The sequence below is a fragment of the Odocoileus virginianus genome, chromosome 24 (genome assembly GCF_023699985.2).
Source record: "Odocoileus virginianus isolate 20LAN1187 ecotype Illinois chromosome 24, Ovbor_1.2, whole genome shotgun sequence".
NCBI lineage: Eukaryota > Metazoa > Chordata > Mammalia > Artiodactyla > Cervidae > Odocoileus > Odocoileus virginianus.
In genome coordinates this window covers 4,738,773-4,747,703 of record NC_069697.1, presented here as the reverse complement: position 1 = coordinate 4,747,703, position 8,931 = coordinate 4,738,773, and the positions used below count along the sequence as shown (strand labels likewise).

Below are 8,931 nucleotides of genomic sequence, written 5' to 3'. Positions count from 1 at the left end.
ATCCCCTCCCCCACCCCAGGTAAACCACTGTTCTTTTTATCATCTCCATAGTGTTGCCTTTTCCAGAATGTTCTATAGTTGGGATCATACTGTATGTAGCCTTTTTCAGATTGGTTTATTTCACTTATATGCATTTGTTTCCTTCATGTCTTTTCATAGCTTGGTAGCTCATTTCCTTTTAGCACTGAACAAATTTTATTGTTGGGATATACCACAGTTTACTTATCCATTCATCTACCGAAGGACATCTGGTTGCCTGCAGATCTGCTTTAGCAATTATGAAGAAAGCTGCTATAAACATCCATGTGCAGGCTTTTCTGTGGACATACATTTTCAGCCCCTTTGAGTAAATACCTGGGAGCGTGCTTGCTGTGTCATCCGATAAGAGCATGTTCAGTGCTGTAAGAAGCCACCACTGTCTTCCCAGGAGGCCGCACCCTTCTGCATGCCCACCAGTGGTGAGTGAGTGTCCCTGTGGTTCCATTCCTCACCAACATTTGGTGAAGCCAGTGTTCTGGGTGTGGGCCATTCTAAAGCTGGCGCTTCCCTGGTGTCTCAGTTGTAAAGAATCCACCTGTAATGCAGAAGATGCAGGTTCGATCCCTGGGTCAGGAAGATGCCCTGGAGAAAGAAACAGCAACCCACTCCAGTGTTCTTGCCTGGGAAATGCCATGGACAGAGGAGCCTACAGTCCATGGGGTTGCAAAGAGTTGGACATAACTGAGGGATTAAACCATCACCACCAAAGCTGGGTAGTGGTACCTGATCACTGTTTTAATTTGCTTTTCTCTGATGACAAGTGATGTGGAGCATCTTTCCATATGTTTCTTTGGCCATCTGTATACTTCTTTGATGTTTATGAAGGTCTTTGGCCCATGTCCTAAGCGTGTTGTTTGTTTTTTTTACTGATTTTTAGAAGATCCTTGGACATTTTGAATCATGCTTCTTTATCAGGTATCTCTTTTGCAAATTTTTTCCCCCAGTCTGTGGTTTGTCTTCTAATTCTCTTGATAATGTCTTTCACAAAGCAGGGGTTTTTAGTTTTAATGATGTTCAGCTTATCAATGATTTCTTTCATGGTTTGGGTCTTTGGGCATCACCATGCTCAAAGTCATTTAGGTTTTCTCCTATGCTATCCTCTAAGAGTTTTATATCTTTACATTTTACATTTATGAATATGATCCATTTAGAGTTAATTTTTGTGATGTGTGTAAGATCTGTGTCTATATTAATTTTGTTTTCTACATTTTTTGGTATCCAGTTGTTCTGGCACCATTTGTTGTAGAGACTACCTTGCTTCACTGTATTACCCTCTCTCTTTTGTCAAGGGTCAATTGACTATATTTATAGGTAACTTGTTCATCCAGGTGGACTAATCCATGAGCCAAAAATTCTATAATCAACCTATTTAAAAATGTGTCCATAATTGTAATTATTATTTTAAATCTATGTAGATAGGTTTATATAAAGGAGGCAAGGAGCCAGGAGTGATAAAGGCTGGGTTCTGGTACAGCTTTTGCTTTGACTTACTGTAAACCTCTGCTCAAGTCATTGCCTTTTAGCCTCTCCTTTCTTGTCTGCAGAATAACGGGTTTGCAACAGTGGCAAAGACTGACTTCAGAGCCGCCTCTCCGCCCCATAGGTCGTCACTCAGAGCTGAGGGAATGGGAGCTATTGCAAGTGCAGTTAATGCCTCCTTAGAGTGAAGGTATGTCATAGTGACTCGTGAGAACCTATCACACTAGACATAACATAGTTTTCTCGGTAAGATAATAATCCCATAACATGAGTATCTAAGTAGGGTAAATAGTTATTGAGTGCCAACTGCTACCTGCTTTTAAACAAACATTGTTTAGCTTATTTTCTTATTTGGGCTGCACAGGTGCTTCGTTGCTGCATGCGGGCTTGCTCTAGCTGTAGCGAGCAGGGGCTGCTCTCGAGTTGCAGAGTGGGGGCTTCTCTTGTTGCAGAGGGTGGGCTCTAGGGTGGGCAAGTTTCAGGAGCTGTGGCTGTGGTCTCTAGGGCGTGGGCTCAGTAGTTCACGGCGCATGAGCTCATTTGCCCTTTGGCACGTGGGATCTTCCTGGGCCAGGGACAGAACACCTGTCCCCTGCATTGGCGGGCAGAATTTTAACCACTGGATCACCGGAGAAATCCTGCTGTCTGCTTATTATGGGTTGAATTGTGTCTTCCCCGGAGATGTCAAAGTCCTAACCCAGGGTGCTGATCGATATAACCTTATGTGGAAATAAGAACTTTGCAGATGATTGATTTAAGATGAGGTCATTGGTGTGAGCCCTAATCTGGTGGAAATTTGGATACAGAGACCAATACACACACGCAGGGAGAAGGCTACTGAGGGTGAAGGTAGAGACTTGGGTGATGCATCTACATGCCAAGGATCCCCAGGGACGGCAGAAAACCACCAGGAGCTGGGAGAGGGGCCTGCCGTAGATTCTCCCTCGCGGTCCCTGGTCCCGCCACCGTTTGGACTTCTAGGCTCATGAACCGTGAGACAGTCCATATTTGTCATTTAAGCGCCTCAGTCTGTGGTACTGTGTTACGGTAACCTAGGAAACTAACACATCCTTATAGACACCTTGAATCATTCAGTCATCACAGTGACCCTGTTCTCTATTCTCAAGGTGCAGCGCTGAGAACAGAATGCAAACATCCTGTGCTTGTGAAGGTTACATCCTAGTGAGAGAAGCCAGATGAAAACAAAGATATCACATATCAGATATGAGACAGGTAACAAAAAGAAGCTGGGCATGAAAGAGACAGAGAGGGGGTGTGGAGGAGGGCCTCGGGGGTTTACTGATTTGTACAGGGGAGTCTGACAATGTGTCGAAGGAGTCCTGAAACCACCTGCAACCAACAGGAAGGCACACTCCCAGTGCCCAGCCCAGGGCCCTTATTAGTCCAAGTTGGGGTGAAGCTTAGACAGGGAAGTGTGTGCCCAGGGCCATGCAGACAGCAAGCGGGGGGAGGGTCGACATGTGAGCCCAGGAACTCTCACTGCAAGAGCTCACCCTCTCAGTTACCACAGTGGTGTTTTGGCCACTCTTATCTCTGTTGATTTTATGTTCTCTTCAGCTAGGTTCTATTTCCAGAGTTACTACAATTAGGCAGGCAGAGTATTTAGTTGACAGTCCTCCCAGAAGCAGTTTCTAGTGATCTGGCATCAATGTAAGGGTGAATGTCAAGTGACCTTACTCCTCTTAGAGTCATTGATATCTTTCTTTTTGAATGTCCATAAGATATTGTTTTCTTTTGTTACAAATTTATTTTATTGAAGTATAGTTGATTTACAATGTTGTGTGAATTTCTGCTAGATGGTAATATGATTCTGTTATACATATGCATATATTTATTCTTTTTTAGATTCTTTTCCATTATGGTTTATCTCAGGATATTGAATATAGTTCCCTGTGCTACATAGTAGGAATTTGTTGTTTATCCATCTTATATATAATATAATAACTTGCATCTACTAATCCCAAATTCCTGATCATTGATGTCTTGATAAAAGTCATTAAGGATGTGTTTATTTAGAAATTATTGAAGGTGAATGAAAAGAATTATAAATGTTTTTTGCAGTATAATTTATAATAGCAAGATCAGTTAACATGGTGGAATATTATACAACCATCATATCTTGTTGTTAAATGAGAACTTTAACTGTTTCTTTAGGTCTTACATCCTTTTGGGAATATGATAAAAGCAGCCAATTCCCTTCTTGGGAAGAAAGCACATTTTTACCTACATAAAAATTTGTAAGTAATTTCACAGAATTCATTGACTGTATGAAGTCTATGCATAGACTCAGGTTGAAGACTACAACTCTATAGTAAAGAGCAATTATCAGTGGCAGGGGAAAACGGTCAGAAAAACATATATGTGCATTGGCATATGAGACTGGAAAGATATATATCAAATTGGCTCTGAGAAAGATCTGAGATGTCAGATCTTTGGACATTTCAGAGTTTCTCTAGTTTTCCACTAGGAAAATATGTCACTTCAATATGATTTAAAAAATTATTTTAACATGGTGTAAAAAATACATAGGAGCCTTAGAGAAGTCCCCAAGAAATGCAGGAAAAATGGAAAATGATAAAAAGTGCAAAGGAATAATAATATGCCTTTGGTAATAGGCCCTCCTAGAGCCACACATCCTGGAATGCAAAGTCAAGTGGGCCTTAGGAAGCATCACTATGAACAAAGCTAGTGGAGGTGATGGAATTCCAGTTGATCTATTTCAAATCCTGAAAGATGATGCTGTGAAAGTGCTGCACTCAGTATGCCAGAAAATTTGGAAAATCCAGCAATGGCCACAGGACTAGAAAAGGTCAGTTTTCATTCCAATAGCAAAGAAAGGTAATGCCAAAGAATGCCCAAACTACCACACAATTGCACTCATCTCACATGCTAGAGAAGTGATACTCAAAATTCTTCAAGCCAGTCTTCAACAGTACATGAACTGTGAACTTCCAGATGTTCAAGCTGGTTTTAGAAAAGGCAGAGGAATCAGAGATCAAATTCTCAACATCCGTGGATCATCAAAGAAGCAAGAGAGTTCCAGAAAAACATCTATTTCTGCTTTATTGACTATGCCAAAATCTTTGACTGTGTGGATCACCACAAACTGTGGAAAATTCTTCAAGAGATGGGAATACCAGACCACCTGACCTGCCTCCTGAGAAATCTGTATGCAGGTCGGGAAGCAACAGTTAGAACTGGACATGGAACAGCAGACTGGTTCCAAATAGGAAAAGGAGTACATCAAGGCTGTATATTGTCACCCTACTTATTTAACTTATATGCAGAGTACATCATGAGAAATGCTGGGCTGGATGAAGCACAAGCTGGAATTAAGATTGCCGGGAGAAATATCAATAACCTCAGATATGCAGATGACACCACACTTATGTCAGAAAGCAAAGAAGAACTAAAGAACCTCTTGATGAAAGTGAAAGAGGAGAGTGAAAAGCTGGCTTAAAGTTCAACATTCAGAAAACTAAGATCACGGCATCTGGTCCCATCACTTCATGGAAAATACATGGAGAAACAGTGGAAACAGTGGCTGACTTTATTTTCTTGGGCTCCAAAATCACTGCAGGTGGTGACTGCAGTCATGAAATTGAAAGACACTTACTCCTTGGAAGGAAAGTTATGACCAACCAAGGCAGTATATTAAAAAGTAGAGACATTACTTTGCCAACAAAGGTCCATCTAGTCAAAGCTATGGTTTTTCCAGTAGTCATGTATGGATGTGAGAGTTGGACTATAAAGAAAGCTGAGCACCGAAGAATTGATGCTTTTGAACTGTGGTGTTGGAGAAGAGTCTTGAGAGTCCCTTGGACTGCTAGGAGATCCAACCAGTCCATCCTAAAGGAAATCATTCCTGGGTGTTCATTGGAAGGACTAATGCTGAAGCTGAAACTCCAATACTTTGGCCATGTGATGTGAAGAGCTGACTCATTTGAAAAGACCTTGATGTTGAGAAAGATTGAAGGTGGGAGGAGAAGGAGACGACAGAGGATGAGAGAGATGGCTGGCATCACCGACTCACTTGGCATGAGTCTGAGTAAACTCGGGAGTTTGTGATGGACAGGGAGGCCTGGCGTGCTGCAGTCCATGGGGTCACAAAGATTTGGACACTACTGAGCAACTGAACTGAACTGAACTGATGAGGAGGACACAAAACAGTTCTCTGTCCTCATGGGACTATCAAGGGGAGTGGACTTAATTTAAACTAAAGGTTGTACTTGAGTGTAAAATAGAATTTCTTTTTTGTCGTGTGTAAAACACTTACATGGGGCACCCAAGGAAAAGGAGGAAATGCAAAAGGTGTAGCAAAAAAGTACCAGTCTTATTGGCTTAAACAGCCATCTCCCTAAAGGCATGAAATGCAATCAGGTGATTTATCTAGAGCCCTTCGTTCAATGTTCATGTTTTTGAAGCAGGTTCGCTGGCACATGGAGGAAGAAGCAGCGCTGGTGCTCACCCAGCTGCTCCATCCCCGTGCCCCAGACTGACGCCCCTTTGCTCACACCTGGCAGGAGGTAGGGGTGGGCGCTGCTTCTCTAACAAGGTGATTCAAGTCTCCTACTCATAAATATTGGCTACCAGGGAAATTGGTGATCTAATTTAAGCAAAGCTGCAATTCATTTTTATGCCTTGGTCTGATGCACACCACTAAGTGAAGCATACAGCAGGGAAGATCTGGTCAAGTAAAATTATTCTCCACGCTCGTGATTGTTAATATTCATGACTCCTTTAGAGGCAAGCATTCTTTGTATCAGGCATATTGAATCCTCTAGAGACCTGCTGTATCTCTAGGGGAATTTTTCTAATCCATTCTGTAGGCTTGACAATCCTTTGACCTTATTATTTCTTATTTCTTATCATGCTTACCATTCTTTTTATGACCTTGAAGTACTGCTGTCAAAAGAATATTTCTTAGGACAATTCAGTTTCTATGACAGAATGCCGACAATTTAATATCAGTATAGCACGGACATACACGTGGATGCACAAACGTGCACACACAGGTACTACATGCATGTATGTAGAACTATGCAGTATAATGTCATGGCTAAGAGCATGTAGCTCTGTGGACAGACGTTCTGAGTTGGGCTCCTGGTACCGCCACAGCTTTGTAAACTTGGGCAATTTATCTAACCTTGATAAAATTTAGTTTATCAAAATGGGGATAATAATAGTTACCTTCCTGATAGGATAGTGGGGAAGATTAGCTGCATCAATACAAGCTCAATGATTATAGTGTTACCTGTACTATAGTGCATGTTAGCTGGCAGTATCAGGGCTTTCTGAGTGCCAGGAGGTTTGAGAGAGACTGACTGATCGTCCCTAAGGCCATAAGAACCAGAACCTCCTTTGGGCCATTAAGCCCTTTCTAGCAGCACTAGCTTCTCTAGGGCAGATAGGCCTCGTTGCCCCTGTAGGTGCTGGGTCGTTATGTGAACAGGATCACCCGAAGGAGCTTCATGAAATGGATAGAGCTCTCCCAGCCTTGGGTACCCGTGGAACTGGAGTCCTGCTGTTTACCCCTAAGCTGACCTAGCCAAAGCTGCCTGTGGAAGAGGATCCAGTCTTAGTCCTTATATTTTCACTGGTCTTCAAGTTTGAGTACTATAGGCTGTCTTGGGAGTACTGAGTGTCTTTTCTGGCTCATAACTTCATAGTCTAGTTGAGTATCTCTTAAATTCTCTACCTTTCAGTAGGAAACCCGAATAACTCAGGATTATGGACGGGTATGTCTCCCTTCATGCAGAAATAGAATTTCTAAAGTCGTTCAACTCAGTCGCTCAGTCGTGTCTGACTCTTTGTGAACCCGTGGACTGCAGCACACCAGGCTTCCCTGTCCATCACCAACTCCCGGAGCTTGCTCAAACTCATGTCCAGTGGGTCGGTGATGCCATCCAACCATCTCATCCTCTTTTGTCCCCTTCTCCTCCTGCCTTCAATCTTTCATACCATCAGGGTCTTTTCTAATGAGTTGGCTCTTCGCATCAGGTGGCCAAAGTATCGGAGCTGCAGCTTCAGCTTCAGCATCAGTCCTTCCAAAGAATATTCAGGACTGATTTCCTTTAGGATTGACTGGTTGGATCTCCTTTCAGGCCAAGGGACTCTGTATGTAAATACAATTTTTATAACCCAAATACACTAACACTGTTGTTCTTCTTCTACACTGATAGTTCTTTTTTTTTTGGTAAAAATTCTGCCATGGTCTCATATAATGCATCAAATAAACACAGGTAATAGCATACTCTATTGTACAGGCGCCATGTGAAATATTAAGATAAAGTTATTGAAGAAATAGGAATTACATTTTTCTCCACAGAGTCTGTGGTTTAATGGAGAGCCACAGAAAATCAAATTAGGTTTTTTTTCCCCCTCTATATATGATCCTATTTTGATTGTTCTGTGGCTGTGGGGAAGAGAAATAGTCCTCACCGAAATCTGCAGTTAGAACTTCACAGAGGCAAATATGAAATATCTCTACCATTTCCTAAACATTGCATATCCTGGATTTACTGGGACAGCATCTACCTCTTATCATTTCATTCTATTTCATTAAAATGATTTATTAAATCCACAAGCAGTATAACTAAATTATTTAGCCTTTTACAACTTGTAAGGCAAATCAAGCAATGACAACAACAGACCCTAGATGGTCTTCAAGTTCTAGTATTTGATTCTGAATATATGGTCTTTTGGGCTCAAAAGACCTTTGGTTTCATGGGCTTCTCAAGAGTGTTACTTAGGAAAGGAGGTCAGCATAGCAGGGAGGCTGGTGGTCTCCAGTGAGGTGAGCGGAGTGCTTTGCCATTCCCGCAGGGCACCTTACCTTTGGCACAGCTGCTCGTGGGGCACTGGGCCCCCTGTGCCGTGACTGCTGCCCTGGGAGCTTTTCCACCTGTCATGGAACAAAGCTTGGGTGATGCTGCCATTGTGTATCCTTGGCCCCTGCTTCCTCTCTTCGCTTCCACTGCATCATCCTCTGCCATTTAGCTTCCTCACCTGGGACTCTTGGAGAACTGGAGAGTCCAGGGATGGAGCGAGGCGTTACTGAGTGTCTAGACAGCCTCTGCTCTTTGTTCTTTTAAAGGAGATTAGAAAGGACATCCGGAGAAGGCAGTGGCAGCCCACTCCAGTGTTCTTGCCTGGAGAATCCCAGGGACGGGGGAGCCTGGTGGGCTGCCGTCTATGGGGTCGCACAGAGTCGGACACGACTGAAGCGACTTAGCAGCAACAGCAGCAGCAGGAAGGACATTGCTGGGCGTTGTAAGTCCTGCTCATGCTGCTCCAGCTGTCTAACCCGAGAAGCAGAGAATTCATTGCTCATCTTCTTTGTGGCTCTGGGCTGACAGTTCTTCAGCTGATTTTGTCCTTGAGCTAGAAGAG

General features: G+C 42.9%; 1 long non-coding RNA gene across 1 annotated transcript; it reads left to right on the top strand.

Moving 5' to 3' along the window:
* Positions 1-1,461: 1,461 nt before the first annotated feature.
* On the top strand, positions 1,462-2,764 carry LOC139030902 (uncharacterized). Its single transcript, XR_011483341.1, has 2 exons — positions 1,462-1,708; positions 2,646-2,764. It is a non-coding gene; the product is annotated as an uncharacterized lncRNA (long non-coding RNA).
* The last annotated feature ends 6,167 nt before the right edge of the window (positions 2,765-8,931 follow it).